Raw genomic sequence first — 14,482 nt, forward strand, 5'->3', positions numbered from 1 at the left:
CCCCGTGCAAGGGTGTTGATCAGATGACACAGAACCTGCAGAGGAAAAAGATGGGAGATTGAAACCATGCAAATAACATAAACTATATGAAGTAATTTTAAAATGGAACCCCAAGAAAAACAGACTGACCTTCCAGGTACACAGAAGCAGTATGTATTGCCTTGCCTGCTGCAGGTGTCTGAGGACTTTGTTCTAGTCTCTTTGTACAGTGTATATCCTTTGATAGTTGTCAGTTTACTTATTTGTATAGTGTCTTACACAATTCCAATTACCGTTGAGGGTTTTATTTGTGCTTTTCTTTGTTTGTTTGCATTTTTTGGGTGATATTACCAAGGCTCTATTGGTCTTTAAAGTAGAATTTATCCCTGAGATTTATGTTTAATTATTGGTTAGGAACTGGCGCCTGAAAATATCTATTTGGTTTATGTGTAATGGTCCGTATTTCTGTACCTGTGGGCTGATGTTTCTGCTAGAAATCATCAATGCAGTTTCTTCTTCGCAAACCACTGGATACTGCCATGGGTTTGTGTCTTCTGGCACTGTGAAGGTTAAAGCAAAACTTTATTTTATTTTGAATAGAGTAAGGAAGGGTTATAACCCCTGTAAGGTTTATTTTTGCCTTCTTTGTCCCAATGGGGAGATTGTCTCAAAGCCAAACAGGAAGTGAGAGGAAATCCCTGCAAATTAAGGAAAATTGCTTGGGGACCCCCAGGTCACCAGAACTAGTGTCCCCATTGGAAGATTTCTCCTCTAATACTTTTTTAGGGACAACTTTAAATTTCTTACTTCTTTCTTCTCTTACATTCACTTTCAATGATAATGGTAAACGGGACAATTAGAGAGGGTGAATCTCCCTAACAGGGATACAGACAGCAATAAAAACTAGCAGGTGTTGTAATCCATCTCCACTCTATCCAAAACTAAAATATATGTTTTGCCTCTAGTTATAATTTAACACAATCAGCTGCAACTGAGAAAATTCACAGCACTCCTTTCCGCCCTCTCCTCCATTCACAGAACTCCCACTATTAATGTTTCCCAATGCACCGTGTTCTGGACCAGTGGAATGGCAGGATCTCCTTATCCATTCACTGAACACAATGCATTGTGGGACAATAATAGTAGGAGTTCTGTGAAAGGTAGGGAGGGCACAAGGGACAGGTGAGTGGTGCAACCTTCTCAGTAGCAGCCACTAAGTTTAACCTTCATGGCATCAGCAGACCAGTGCTGGGAAAAGGTTGTCTAGAGCCCAGGGCAAACATACCAAATTGTGCCCCCCCCCCCCCCCAAAAGATGTATGAGCATTATGTGTCAGCGAAATCCCTTCCCCCAAAAAGAATTGAGCACTAATCTGCTTAAATTCCCCCTCCTCCCAGTACTTATCCGCCTCCTATTGAAATCCCCTTCCCAGCACAAATCTTTGCTCCCCAACCCCCCCCAGACCAAATCTTCTCATTCCCCATATAACCCCAGCACAAATCCACCCCCCTGAAAATATTTTCCCCCTCCCATCACGCATTTTCCCCAATCCCCCATCTTAGCACAACACCCCCCCCCCCCCCCACCAAATTTTCCCTCCTAGCACAAATACCTCTAATCATCCCTGCTAGCACAAATCCTCCCCCCCCCCCCCAAAAAAAAAAAACTTCCCCTCCTAGCACCACCTCCCTACCATATTACCTTTTCTAGCACAAACCCCCCAAAATTCCTCCCCCTAGCACAAATATTCTTCCCCTATCCCCCTCCCAAACACACATCCCCTCAAATCACCACTCCTAGCACACCTCCCCAAATGTCCCCTCCTAGAACAATTCATATCCCCTGCCCCTCCCCAAATCCCCCTCCCAAAACAAATCCCCTCCCCCAAACCTCCTTGTGGTGCCTCCCCCCCCACCTCACATGATGGCACAGTGCCCAGGGCAGCTATCCCTCCTGCCCACCCCTTGTCCCGGCCCTGCAGCAGACAGCCACTCAGGACAGTAAATGATTGTAAGCCCCCGTTCACATTAGGTCGCTCCGACTTAGGGGGCGACCTGTGAAGTCGCGTGCACCGCGACTTCGGCGCGACTTGCACGGACTTCATAACATGAATGTCTATGCAAGTCGCCTCCAGGTCGCCCCGCAGTAGCACAGGACCCTTTTTCTAAGTCGGAGCGACTTGTGTCGCTCCTATTAGAACGGCTCCTGTACTACACTATGGGAGCGACGGTGCACGACTTGCCAGGCTGACCAAGTCGCCTGACAAGTCGTACCAGTGTGAACCGACACTTACCAGAAGCAGCCTCCTGCAATATGGGATACACATCATTACACATAATTAAGTGTTTGGTGCTATATCCCAAAATACCTAAACTTCAGCTTTAAAAAACTTAGAGCACCCACAGTGTGTTTCCGTTAGTGATCTTGCAAGCTGCCACAATTCTGCTTCCCATAGAAAGAGTAGCTGTGATTTCAGAGCTTCTGTTGTAAATTTTGAAGATTAATTTCTCCGCAATGCCTATAGAAGTGAATGAAGGCTTGTTTGGAAAATATTTTACTGCTTGTTTAAAATATGCAAATATGCAAATACTTTAAAGAAGAACTCCAGCAGTGTATGCACTTATAAGGGCTTATGCCCAAGGAGGTGTAAGGTGCCTGGTGGACTTTCTCTTTTATTTACAATTTACACTTTTACAGATCGCTGGGAGTAAAGCTATCACTATGCTCTAACAGCAGGTGCTACTCTGCTACATATTAGCCACTCTGCTCAACCCTCTCCTTCGTTGTCCATTCCTAGAATACTTTGTATTTTGTGAATGGGTTCACATATTTCAAAGAACCTTGGAATTGGACAGAAAGTGAGGCGCGGTTGGCAAAGCAGCTGCAAACAGCTTCATGGCTTCTGTGGAGATGTGAAGGTCCAGTTTAGTAGTGCCAGAAGTATAGTGATAGCCATACTCCTTATGGGCCATACACACTATCAGATTATCTGAAGACTTTTGTCTTCAGATTTACCTTTTCTATGTAGTGCAAGGGCCTGCCGGATTGCATACAAATTGAAAGTGTTTAGGTTTGACCTCATATTATATGGTTTTGGTAAGTCTACAGACAAAAGTCTTCAGATAATCTGATAGTGTGTATGGCCCATTATGCTCTGTAAAAGTCTAAATTGTAAATCAAAGAGGTAAGTCCATGAGGCAGCAAATACCCTATTAACCCCTTCTAAGCCAGCACATTTTTAAAGTGCAGGAGGTTATTAAATCAAAATTGCATATGTGCATATACATTATGTACTATGGTCTCGTGCTTCTTACACTTTGCCCATCATTTCCTACGTTTTCTTCAAATTCTGCTCCTTGCTTCCTGCATTTTAAAATAAATCACAACTCACTGCTCTACTAGCAAGTTTTAATGATCATATTAATATATTTAGTATATAGTATATTAGTGACGCTGCACAGTCACTACCAGCTCTAGGCTGCTTGTTAGCATGGATGGCATTTTGATGCGATGGTTGGGGGGCAGCGCACCCTGGAGGCCACATTGTAAAGTTCTCAAATACAGCGAGGTCATAAATTCTGAAAATGTTCTGGCAAGAAAATCAATAACAAACATTTTTACTTTGGAGCATATGTTTGACTCTGTAAAGCCCGAATGTAAAATAAATCCTAATTCCTGAATATAGTTTTGCACCTTTTGCATGTGTTAGTATAACTGCACATATCATTGCAACTACTTAGTGTATCCATGTGACTTATATCCTGTTTTTTGGGGAAAAAATGGGCGTTTGGTGATAATTGTAAATGGATATCTGCTGATTTTTTTTTATTAAAGGAAAAATGGCCCAAAATAATAAAAATAAATTCATTTTTAAATTTTGCTGTATGTTTCTTGCCTTTACAATGACCCACCACAAAAGAACAAATAAATAATTTCTGCTATTCCTGAAGATTGTGGCGGTACATATATGTGTACATTATTTGTTGTTTGTACCTATAGTAAGGCCAAGAAACATTGTGTGCTTTGCCTTATTATCCTACTCCTCCTACCTCTTGTCCTGTGCGCTGGTTAGCGACCATTTTCAGTGGCAGGCACGGATGATGTTACTGCTGCACATGCCTAGGGGCTAGTCATTCTGGCATACAGGGATCGGGCTGGCTGATGTAAAATGAGCTGCACATGTGTAGCTCAGTTTACTTTCTAGGGATGTGAGTAGACAGGTAGGTGGATTTTATTGCAGAAGAGGCATTGCATGTCTCTTCTACAATAAAAAGCCTGCCCACTTATGTAACAGTGGAACTTTAAAACAAACTAACACTGATGCTAAGTTAAAAAAAAACTTTTCATTATCTAGTGACTATCAAGACCTGACCTGGATGTTTTATTTTTATTTTATTTATTTTTTTACACACATATCTTTTTTTTTTTCCTGGTTTTTTTTTTTCTTCATTCAGAGGAGAAAAACAGTACAAGGTGTGGTTCCTTGAGTGATCACTGTAATACAGTGTTAATTTCGTCGACTAAAACCGACTAAAACGTTTTCGTCGACTAAATTAACACAATTTTAGTCAACTAAAATACGACTAAAACTAAAACATTTCAGATGACTAAAATACGACTAAAACTAAAATGGCATTTTAGTCTTAAGACTAAAATACGACTTAAAGAGGAAGTAAACCCTCCTCTGACACTTCCACCTATAGGTAAGCCTATGATAAGGCTTACCTATAGGTAGTGTAAATATCTCCTAAACATGTACCGTTTAGGAGATATTTACCTTTCATGCAGCCAGTGACGTCACTGGCGCATGCGCTCTGAAGGAACGGCCGATCATGCCGTTCCTTCCGAGCCCCATGCCGTGACCGTCGGCTCCCACGCGCGTGCGCGGGAGTGACGTCACCGCGGCTACGGCCAATCAGATGGCCGGATGCCGCGATCCCGGAAGACGAGCGACTGGACAAGTCGCCCGTCATAGAGGTAAGCGAGTGGCGCGGCGGGGGCTCGTTCTAAGGTAATTATTTGATAATGAGCTAGTATGAGATGCATACTAGCTCATTATGTCTTTCTCATTCAGGATGTAAAGAAAAAAAAAAAATTCTCGGTTTACAACCTCTTTAAACTAAAATGGCATTTTAGTCAAAAGACTATAACTAAAACTAAATCGAAATTTGCTGCCAAAATTAACACTGGTGCATGCTCAAAGCTAAATACCATAAATAATAACATATTAGATTTTTCACTCCAGGACCAGCAGTAGTTTATAATGAGTTTGGAAATTGTAGAGAAATGCTTAAATAATGCATTACAAATTACAATTGAACTACACCCATTCGATTATAGATGACTAAAATGAGTTATAGTCGACTAAAATGTAGGACGTTTTAGTCGACTAAAATGTACTGGAGTTTTAGTCGACTAAATACGACTAAAACTAAAACACTTGCAGAAGACTAAAATGGGACTAAAACTAAAATGCCATTTTAGTCCTAAGACTAAGACTAAAACTAAATTTGCTGCCAAAATTAACACTGCTGTAATAACCAATCACCATGTAATAATCACCATGTAAGCCAATATAATGTAATTAGGAACACCTCCTTCCAATCCCGATCATTAGTACAAGACCAGGAGCTGGTGGTGACAGCTCTGTCTCTGTGCTGGGAGCCTGCTATGGAGCGTGTGGTGGGCATCATGATTGACATTGGATTTACATTGGGGGACACTTTTTGGGATTTTTATTTTTCTAATAAAGGACTTGTCAAGTGTTTTGGTGTTATTTCTAGGTGACATCTATTTTTTCATGAATGAGTAAGGGTACTATGTATCCCTAGCTGGATACACACTATCCAACTTTTGTGGTTAGATTTCCTTCAGATTTACCTTTTCTATGTAGTGCAAGGGCCTGCCAGATTGCATACAAATTGAAAGTGTTTAGGTTTGACCTCATATTATATGGTTTTGGTAAGTCTAAAGGAAAAAGTCTTCAGAAAATCTTATAATGTGTATGGCCCATTACTCATTCAGGTGATGATCTGGTATGCATTATTTTGGAGGGGACTACAACACAACACACAACATTTAGTTTTCATTCTTGCTGTAGGATGCGCTACAGCAAAAGTGATATTGATAAAGAAAAAAACAACAGCACACAATCCCCTCCAAAGGTCCCTCATAATACATAGCAGACCTTGGAGGGGTCTGTGTGCTGTTTCTTTTTTTTTTTTTCATTTGCTGTAAATTTTAAACATTTCTTTTCTTTGTAAATATCAGTGCCGATGTAACATTTTCTGTACATCACAGTGATGCTCCTCTTCACAGGTAGGATTAGGGCACCCCCAGGGATCAGTGGCGTACCAATAGGGGGGGCGGGGGGGCGGTCCGCCCCGGGTGCCACACATCAGGGGGTGTCAGCGAGCACCAGGGTGACACCCGGGGCCGGCCGCCGGACTGCCTCCGCCGCTCGCTGACACAGGAGCACAGAGGAGGAGAAAGAAACTGTATAGCAGTGAATGGGAGAGAGACTCACAAGCCCTGCATACACAGCGCCGGGAAATGCCGAAGTTAACTCTGCTAGATAATGAGAAGGCGAGGACCGCCTAGCAACCAATCACCGGCTCATTAACTAGCACTGTAAACTTCGGCATTTCCCGGCGCTGACCGCTGTGTATGCAGGGCTCGTGAGCCTCTCTCCCATTCTCTGCTTCAGTTCCTCCCTCTCTGCTCTCCTAATAAGGTAGGGGGGCGGGGGACAAATGTATTGTAAAGACAGTCGTTCTATTGGGGGGGGGGGTCTGCATTGTAGAGGGGTTTTATGGGGGGGTGTCTGCATTGTAGAGGGGTTTTATTGGGGGGGGGGGTCTGCATTGTAGAGGGGATTTATTGGGGGGGGGGGTCTGCATTGTAGAGGGGTTTTATTGGGGGGGGTCTGCATTGTAGAGGGGTTTTATTGGGGGGGGGGAGTTGTCTGCATTGTAAAGGGGTTCTATTGGGGGGCTTGTATTGTAAAGTGGTTCTATTGGGGGGGGGGGGTCTGCATTTTAGAGGGGTTCTATGGGGGGGGGTTTGTATTGTAAAGGGTTCTATTGGGGGGGGGGGGTTTGTATTGTAAAGGGGTACTATTGGGGGGTTTGTATTGTAAAGGGGTTCTATTGGGGGGTCTGCATTGTAAAGGGGTACTATTGGGGGTGTTTTTATGTAAAGGGGTTCTAGTGGGGGGTTTGCATTGTAGAGGGGTTCTATTGGGGGGGGGTTTGTATTGTAAAGGGGTTCTATTGGCGGGGGCTTTGTATTGTTAAGGGGTTCTATTGGGGGGCTGTATAATGTAAAGGGTTCTATTGAGGGGGGGCGAGGGCTATGTCATGTAAAGGGTTCTATTGGGGGGTGCGGAAACTGTGTAATGTAAAGGGTTCTATGGGGGGGTGGGGGCTGTGTAATGTAAGGGGTTCTTTTGGGGGGCAGGGGCTGTGTAATGTGAAGGGTTCCATGGGGGATGGGGGCTGTGTAATTTAAGGGGTTCTATTGGGGGACGGGGGCTGTATAATGGAAAAGGTTCTATGGGGGGCGGGAGCTGTGTAACATAAAGGTTTCCATGAGGGGGGTGTGGGCTGTGTAATGTAAAGGGTTCCAATGGGGGGGGGGGCTGTGTAATGTAAAGTGTTCCAATGGGGGGCTGTGTAATGTAAAGGGGTACGGGGGCTGTGTAATGTAAAGGGTTCCAATGGGGGGGGGCTGTGTAATGTAAAGGGTTCCAATGGGGGGCTGTGTAATGTAAAGGGGTCCAGGGGTACGGGGCTGTGTAATGTAAAGGGGGTCTTCCTACATTTTACTCGCAGTTATTACTGCAGTCCTATAGATTTTTTTTCTGCATTTTCTGAAAGCGCACCAAAAGTCTTGCATGCTGCATCTTTGGCGCGCTTTCAGAAAACAGGAAAATCATTTTTTGGGGGGGAGCGACACCATGGTTTACTGCACCAGGTGACACCAACCCTAGTGACACCACTGGCAGTAGCACACAGTAAGTATGCCACTGCCAGTTACATGTATTTCTGTCTGGCGCCTCAAGTCAATAGGCGCCGTTTTTGCAGAGGAGGAGGGGCCTGGTCGCCGGGTCAATGTGTGGTTCGTCGCCTGCACGCCGGGGGGGGGGGGGTGGGGGGTGCCAGATATAGGATCCGCCCCGGGTGCCAAATGCTCTAGGTACGCCCCTGCCAGGGATGTTATTTAAAAAAACTGGGCATTTCTTGTTTCTCTAGTACTTAAAAAAAATTGCTGCTCCTGGCTAAATGAAAGTAAAAAAAAATATTTTTGGGCATTGGTACATCTTCCCCAGGGCAGTGTCCCCAATGCAAGTTATTAACCCCCCCCCTAGAAAATGAGCAATTTTATTTTGGCAGATTCAGCTCATTTATTTCAATGGGGTTCAGGTTCAGCATCCAAACTTCTTTGCAGTTCACCGCAGTGCTGGATTTAAACATTGGGGGGCCCAGGGCACTTCAAGTTCTGGGGCCCCTCAACATAGAAATTCAATTATATGACAAACAACAAAGAAGAGTACTAAAATACATGATAAACCACATTTGTTTTAAAAAAAAAATATATATATAAAGTAGGTTTCAAAGAAGACACTTTTTTTTTTTCAATTTTATTGACTGTAAGAATACACATTACACAGGTAGCTGGAATTGGCAAGTCCTGCATCACACTACAATATTTACAAAAAGTCTTTCTTCCTGCACTTCCAGCATCTGTAAAATTTTTACCTAAGGCCCCTTTCACTGGGGCTTTCCGATCCAGTCCGCCTGTCAGTTTTTCAGGCGGACCTGATCGGATGCTCCATGCAGCCCAATGGAGCAGTGGATGTCAGTGGTGACATCTCCGCTGACACCCGCTGCTATCCGATCCTGTCCGTGAAATCCGGACGATGGAAACCCTATTTTCCATCCATTTGGAGGATCGGATAGGATCGGATGAAAATGGTCAGGCGGTCCTTTTTCATCCGATCTCCCATAGAGGAGAGCAGGGCTCTGACAACTCTGTCTCGGCAAAGTAAGCGGAGACGGACCTGTCACCCGCCTGCTCAGCTTAGCAAAACAGAGTCTGACTGGCGCACAGCCCGTGTGAAAGGGGCCTAACTCAATCTGTATCATCGTGAGGACACAGTTATCGACATCAATGAAGGACAGAGCACTAAAACCTTGTATACACTACTAGTTTTTTGCTAGGTTAAACTAAAAAAACTGATAGCTCAGGTCGAAGTGTAACGCTCTTGCGTTTTTTGTTAGTGAATGGATTTGCAGCTGCAGAATTATTACACTCAGTAGTCATGTAGAGATGTGTTGAACAAACATATCCAACTCTCAGGACTCATCACCGTGCACAGCCTGTTTTATGCAAATATACATACACTCAATATGATGTTCCTGGAGTGATAGGATAGGATGTATATGATAGTATAGAGGTGAGAGACAGGCGTTAGAAATGGTGAGCACTCAGTAGTAATATTCAGGAGAGTGGTAGGTGATGATAGGTAGTATACAGATAGGTTTAGCAATCATGTATAGTAACAGGTGGTAGGGGACAGCAGATGAAGTATACAAGAGAGAGTAACCTAGTGCAATGATGTAGATGATGGTAGGCTCAAGAGCTAGCAATCTATGAAGTTATGCAGATGATAGGAATAGTGCTTACATAGTAACAGTCCTTAGTATGCAGAGGTAGGTAGTGTAAGTTAGTTAGGAAGAAATCCCCTGTGGGGTACTTATCACAAGTTGGGTTAGTAGTAGCAAGGTCCAGTAGCAAGAGAGTGATCCGGTAGCGAGATACGGGATCGGTAGCGAGGTTCCGGTTTTGTTCAGGCAAAGGAATAGCTAGAAGCTCCGGCAGCATAGGACAAGACTGGTCAAGCATGCGGTTTGAACGAGCAATGAGTGAGAGAAAACCGGCGATTGAAATAGCCGCTCATATCGGCGCTCGGCGATGATGTCATCGTTCTTAAAGGTGTATGCGTTCCACCTAGTTAGCAAGGTGGGACGCAATATTAAGGTAGAAATGGGAAATAAGGGTACCAAAGGTACCAGAATCTTACACGAAGCCGCTGTACTAACAATCCGATGTTAGTGCAGCGACCTCCCCTGCTGTGCTATTGTGTTCTGACAGGGGGACAGCGCCCCCCCGCCAGAACACTCCAGTCAGTGAGAGCACTAATCACAAACCGGTTGGCAGAACTTTTTCCAGCATGACCCTTTGACAGAATCCGGCCAGCTGTCGTACACACGGGCCAAATGTTATCCGGCTTCAATTGAACCAGTCGATGCCGCCCAACATTCAGCCTGTGTGTACTAGCCTTCAGTCTTTCATGGGTCATCGTGGTTCTGAGATATTTCTTTATCAGTGCCAGTTTGCCGAATGAACTTTCTCCCAAACAACTAGTGACCATCATGCTCAAATATAATCTAAGAGTTACAATACCCAACTGGAAAGGTATCAGCAAGCCCTTCATCATTTAATAAAACTGCCTGTTGAAATGAGTGAGACATGGCCGGAGCTTGGCAAAGGTTGCAAACTGGACAATTACCTCAACAAACATACTACTGAAGTCTCTTTTTTTTTTATAAAGGAATTTTGGGGTTTTGTCCCTTTTGCCCCTTTATAAATCTGGCACGGAGTTTACCAAACCCTGCTAGAAAAGAAACCAGGGGAATTCAGCTCTCACTAATACAGGCTTGTTAAGTTATTGACAGGTCCACTTCAAAGGAGAACCTATCCTGAGAGAGATATGGGAGTTGGCATTTCTGGGCTTTTTCTAAATCTGCAGTCTCTGGGAATGTCATCCTGATCCTTGCTTCATTACTAACCCAGAACAAATATTCAAGTTAGGTGTTTTAACAGCATTACCCACATACTTGTTGTTTGGTGTGAGTGACCTTTGGATAAAGAAACAAGGATGAGGATGACAGCAGTAGAACTCTATTCAGAGGTTCCATGTGTAGCACCCTATAGGTAGGTGCGAGGTAAATGCATAGTGGGCCTTGTCTGCCTAACAGCAGGGCCATGATTGCTTTTTTGGTTAGGGTGTCATGGCTTCCAGGTGTGTCTGCTGAGAGGGGAGCCTCCCCACTGGCTCTGTGAGAGGCTTCTCATAGGGCAGTGGAGGAAACCCAATCAGGGACACATTCAGGCTTGTAACTACCCCAGAAGGCAGATTGTGCTGCAAAGGATTCTGGGAGTGGGTATAAGTCTGAGGGGAGTGCGTCTTTGGTGGGAGCAGAGTCCCAGGATGGAGAGAACGGCTGTCTCTCCTCCTGTTTGAGGAAGTGGATGTCTCGGGGTGCTGTCTGAGAATCCAGAGGATGCTGAGTTGAGCTGCGGGGATCCGGTGTGCCGAGAACCAGCGGAGGGAAAGAGGGGTCCAGTCCCAGGAAAGCCTACACAGGTCGTGAGTACTGAGGATTGCCCCTGGGGGTCTGCCTACAGTCAGAGGGGACCACTCCGGAGAAGGTTCTAGGATCCAAGTGTCAGCTAGCTGTAAAGGGGGTACCTAGTCAGGGGACCCTGAAGAGTTGAAGGTGACGCCTGCAGTTTGGGCCCTGAAGAGCCAGTGCACAGTGTGTAGTGCATCAGTTAAGACTTGCAGCCATACAGGAATTCACAACAAGCTACCTCAAGCCAGGGCAAGGCTGGAGGGAGTAGTCAGTGACTTGTGAGTGCCAGCAGTGTCAGAAGTTCAATATTCTACAGTCCTGGGTCTTCTGGACTTAAGTCGGATTTCCAGCACAGCTTTCAGAGATACAGTGTGTTCAAAGAGCCAGTAAGCATTGGCTAGCGTCGGCTGGCGTCAAGACAGCGCTAACGGGCATTTTTGCAATAAAAGTCCCAGAATTGTACATAGTCGAGCCAAAGGAGTATCCCACTCATTCCCTTCTCCCATCCTCTAAAATACAATAAAACAACCAAACAAAGATGCCGGAGTTGTCAGTGTCTCAGTTCTCACACCCAGAGTCGCAGCTCACATGGGCTGGAGAGGTAACCGGTAACAATAGCAGACCCACATCAGGCCCAATGCCTGGAAAACCTGCTACACACGTAATGGCTGCAAATGGTGTACTTTTATGGAAACCGTTGTTGAGAGACTGCTATTGATGACCTATCCTTCTAAAAATGCTATTTGCTTGGCTGCCATGCTTATTCAGTTTCTCGGGCTCTGATGCTTTCTGAGGTACTGCTGCATGTTTGTTCTATTTCAGTGACTCAAAAAGTAATCAAGCTAAAGGTAACCAGGATTGCAGTACTTTCAGGAGGAGATTGGCAGTGGCAGCCTGCATCATTTTTTTTTTTGGAAAAGTTTTACTTTTACAGCTGAATCCCTTCTGGTTGATTTATGCACAAAACAGATTTTTTACAAACTTTGTTGCAGATTCGTACCTTTTGTTATCCTGAAGAAATCTCTGTGTGTTTGTCTGCATCTATTTGGAAAAGTGAGTCTAATGGGAATGGTTTCAGAATTATCAATCAGCTGTGCACCTGCAGGGATCTAATGAGAAAAGCTGCTGGGCTTGCATCCCTTTAGACTTGATTTCCTATTGAGATTATCTCACAAAAAATGACATTTTTGTTGCAGGGGATGCCTGGAATCTGACTTGTATCTTAGTGCAGACGTCTGGGAAACTTGGTGAACCAACCAATCACACAAGTAGAAAATGATGTTTCGTGGGGGTGCTCTGTACACCATCTATGTACAGAACACCTCCAGGTAGCCATACTGCATTGCATTTTCAGAAAATTACAGAGCTGAAAATTAAAAAGGAAAGGTAATTTTTAATACAATTCAATTACAATATGACTTGTGTCACAATTGTATACGCTATATTAATTTTTCTTTATTTGCTTTTCTTTTCCCCAAGAAAGGGGAGTTACTCTTTAAGTGAAAAAAGAACCCTTGTAGTAACCCCCGGATGGGCCCTTGCCCACGTAATGAATGCCCACGACTGACAGAGTGGCGAAGGGAAGCAGCTTTGCGGGACAAATCATACAGTGTGGAGGAAGCCTGCCGGGGTGAGGAATAAGGCTCCTGATGAAGACAGTATGCCAAAACGCACATCGAGTGTTGACTTCATTGCTTATACATGTAACTGGCTATGGTGCTCCAGTTGTCGCTTTTGATGGTGGTTGGGTATTCATTCATTATTGTGAGCCAAGTCGGCTTTGTTGGTCATGACCAGTGTTGCCAACCTAGAGATTGAAATTTATTGACACTACACCCAAAAATGACTGGCACAACCATGTTTTTACTGGCATTTCCAAAAGTTACAAAATTAAAGTTTATGTAAGTAAGTAGCTTAGGGACAGGGCAGAAAGGCAAGAAATTATAATGGAAAGGTGCACCCACACATGAAATTGACTGCACACTGTGCAGCAGCACAGATGATGAAGACACGTCTCTTCCTGAGTCACAGTGAAAGTCTCTCTCTCCACACTAGGTGATCCCTTCAGTCCACTCCAGTCCAAACAGCTCCTGGCTTGCCTTGCTCCCATCCTGCAGGTCCGGCCACTCAGTTTGGCTCCTTTGCACCATGACATCACAAGACACGTTCAGGCACCGCCTCTGCCAGACCTTCCCCCCCCATTGGCACTGCCTGAACACACTGTAGCAGGCACTTGGATGGTCTTGGCCAGCTCCAGACCGGAACATCGCATGCGCAGTTTCAACCCGAGCGTCACAGCAATATTTTTTACTGGCAGCCTTTTCCTTTCACTGCCATTTACTGCCAGAAGAAAAGTGCCCATTTTTTACTGGCTGCCAGTAAAAATACTGACGGTTGGCAACACTGGTCATGACATCTGAGGAGCTAATATCAGCAAGATATAAGAACGGTCTGATCTGGGGAGTCATTCCAAGCAACGTATAAATTAGGTCTGATCAGACTGGAGTATGGGAGTCCCATGTTTATATTGAATGACAAGCTATTGATGAACTTTCTAAATGTGAGTGACTTTCTTTCTAATATGATATATCTAATATTAACATTACAGCTCTATGGGAGTTTTTTTTTTTCTTTCTTTTCCTGCTGTACAATTCCAGTTTTTGAGGAAAAGCTGATATACTTGTTGCAATATTTAAAGAGGCATCACTGGCAAAGTACAGTATATGAATGACTTGATTGGATTGGATGATGGGAGTCTTTACGAGTTGGACTAACAATATATGCTTATTTTGACCTTCCTTTGATCTGTAAGGCCAGATTTGCTGAGTGTTTTTCCAAAAGGGAATGGCACAGTGGTGATTGTTATTTCCAGAAGCAAATCTCTACATTGCATCACATCTGGACACCTATGGTTTATAAAAGGACTTTTTTGTTCACATTCAGAATTTTGGATGGACAGTTAAACACACTGCTTTCACATATAGTGTTTTGAATAATAAGGTAAGTATATCTGATCATTGCCATTCCACTAGACAGGGGGTATTTTTTCACTTGTTTTTGGACTTGATCAGTGATTGCAGTGT

The 14,482-nt window shown here is 44.2% G+C and overlaps 2 protein-coding genes across 2 annotated transcripts in view; both read left to right on the forward strand.

Annotated features, from left to right (window-relative positions):
* LOC309554639 (inositol 1,4,5-triphosphate receptor associated 2-like) overlaps positions 1–14,482 on the forward strand; it is a gene marked incomplete at its 3' end in the record, with an annotated part of 74,036 nt that overhangs the window by 49,995 nt on the left and 9,559 nt on the right. The gene's annotated exons all lie outside the window — the stretch shown is intronic.
* The window catches only part of ETFRF1 (electron transfer flavoprotein regulatory factor 1), a 305,885-nt gene continuing 304,826 nt past the window's right edge, over positions 13,424–14,482 (forward strand). Inside the window, exon 1 of the mRNA XM_082256143.1 lies at positions 13,424–13,436. The gene's annotated coding sequence lies outside the window, so the exon portion shown is untranslated. The remainder of the gene's footprint in view (positions 13,437–14,482) is intronic.

The sequence above is a fragment of the Pelophylax lessonae genome, assembly GCF_965119305.1.
Source record: "Pelophylax lessonae genome assembly, chromosome: 4".
NCBI classification, from domain to species: domain Eukaryota; kingdom Metazoa; phylum Chordata; class Amphibia; order Anura; family Ranidae; genus Pelophylax; species Pelophylax lessonae.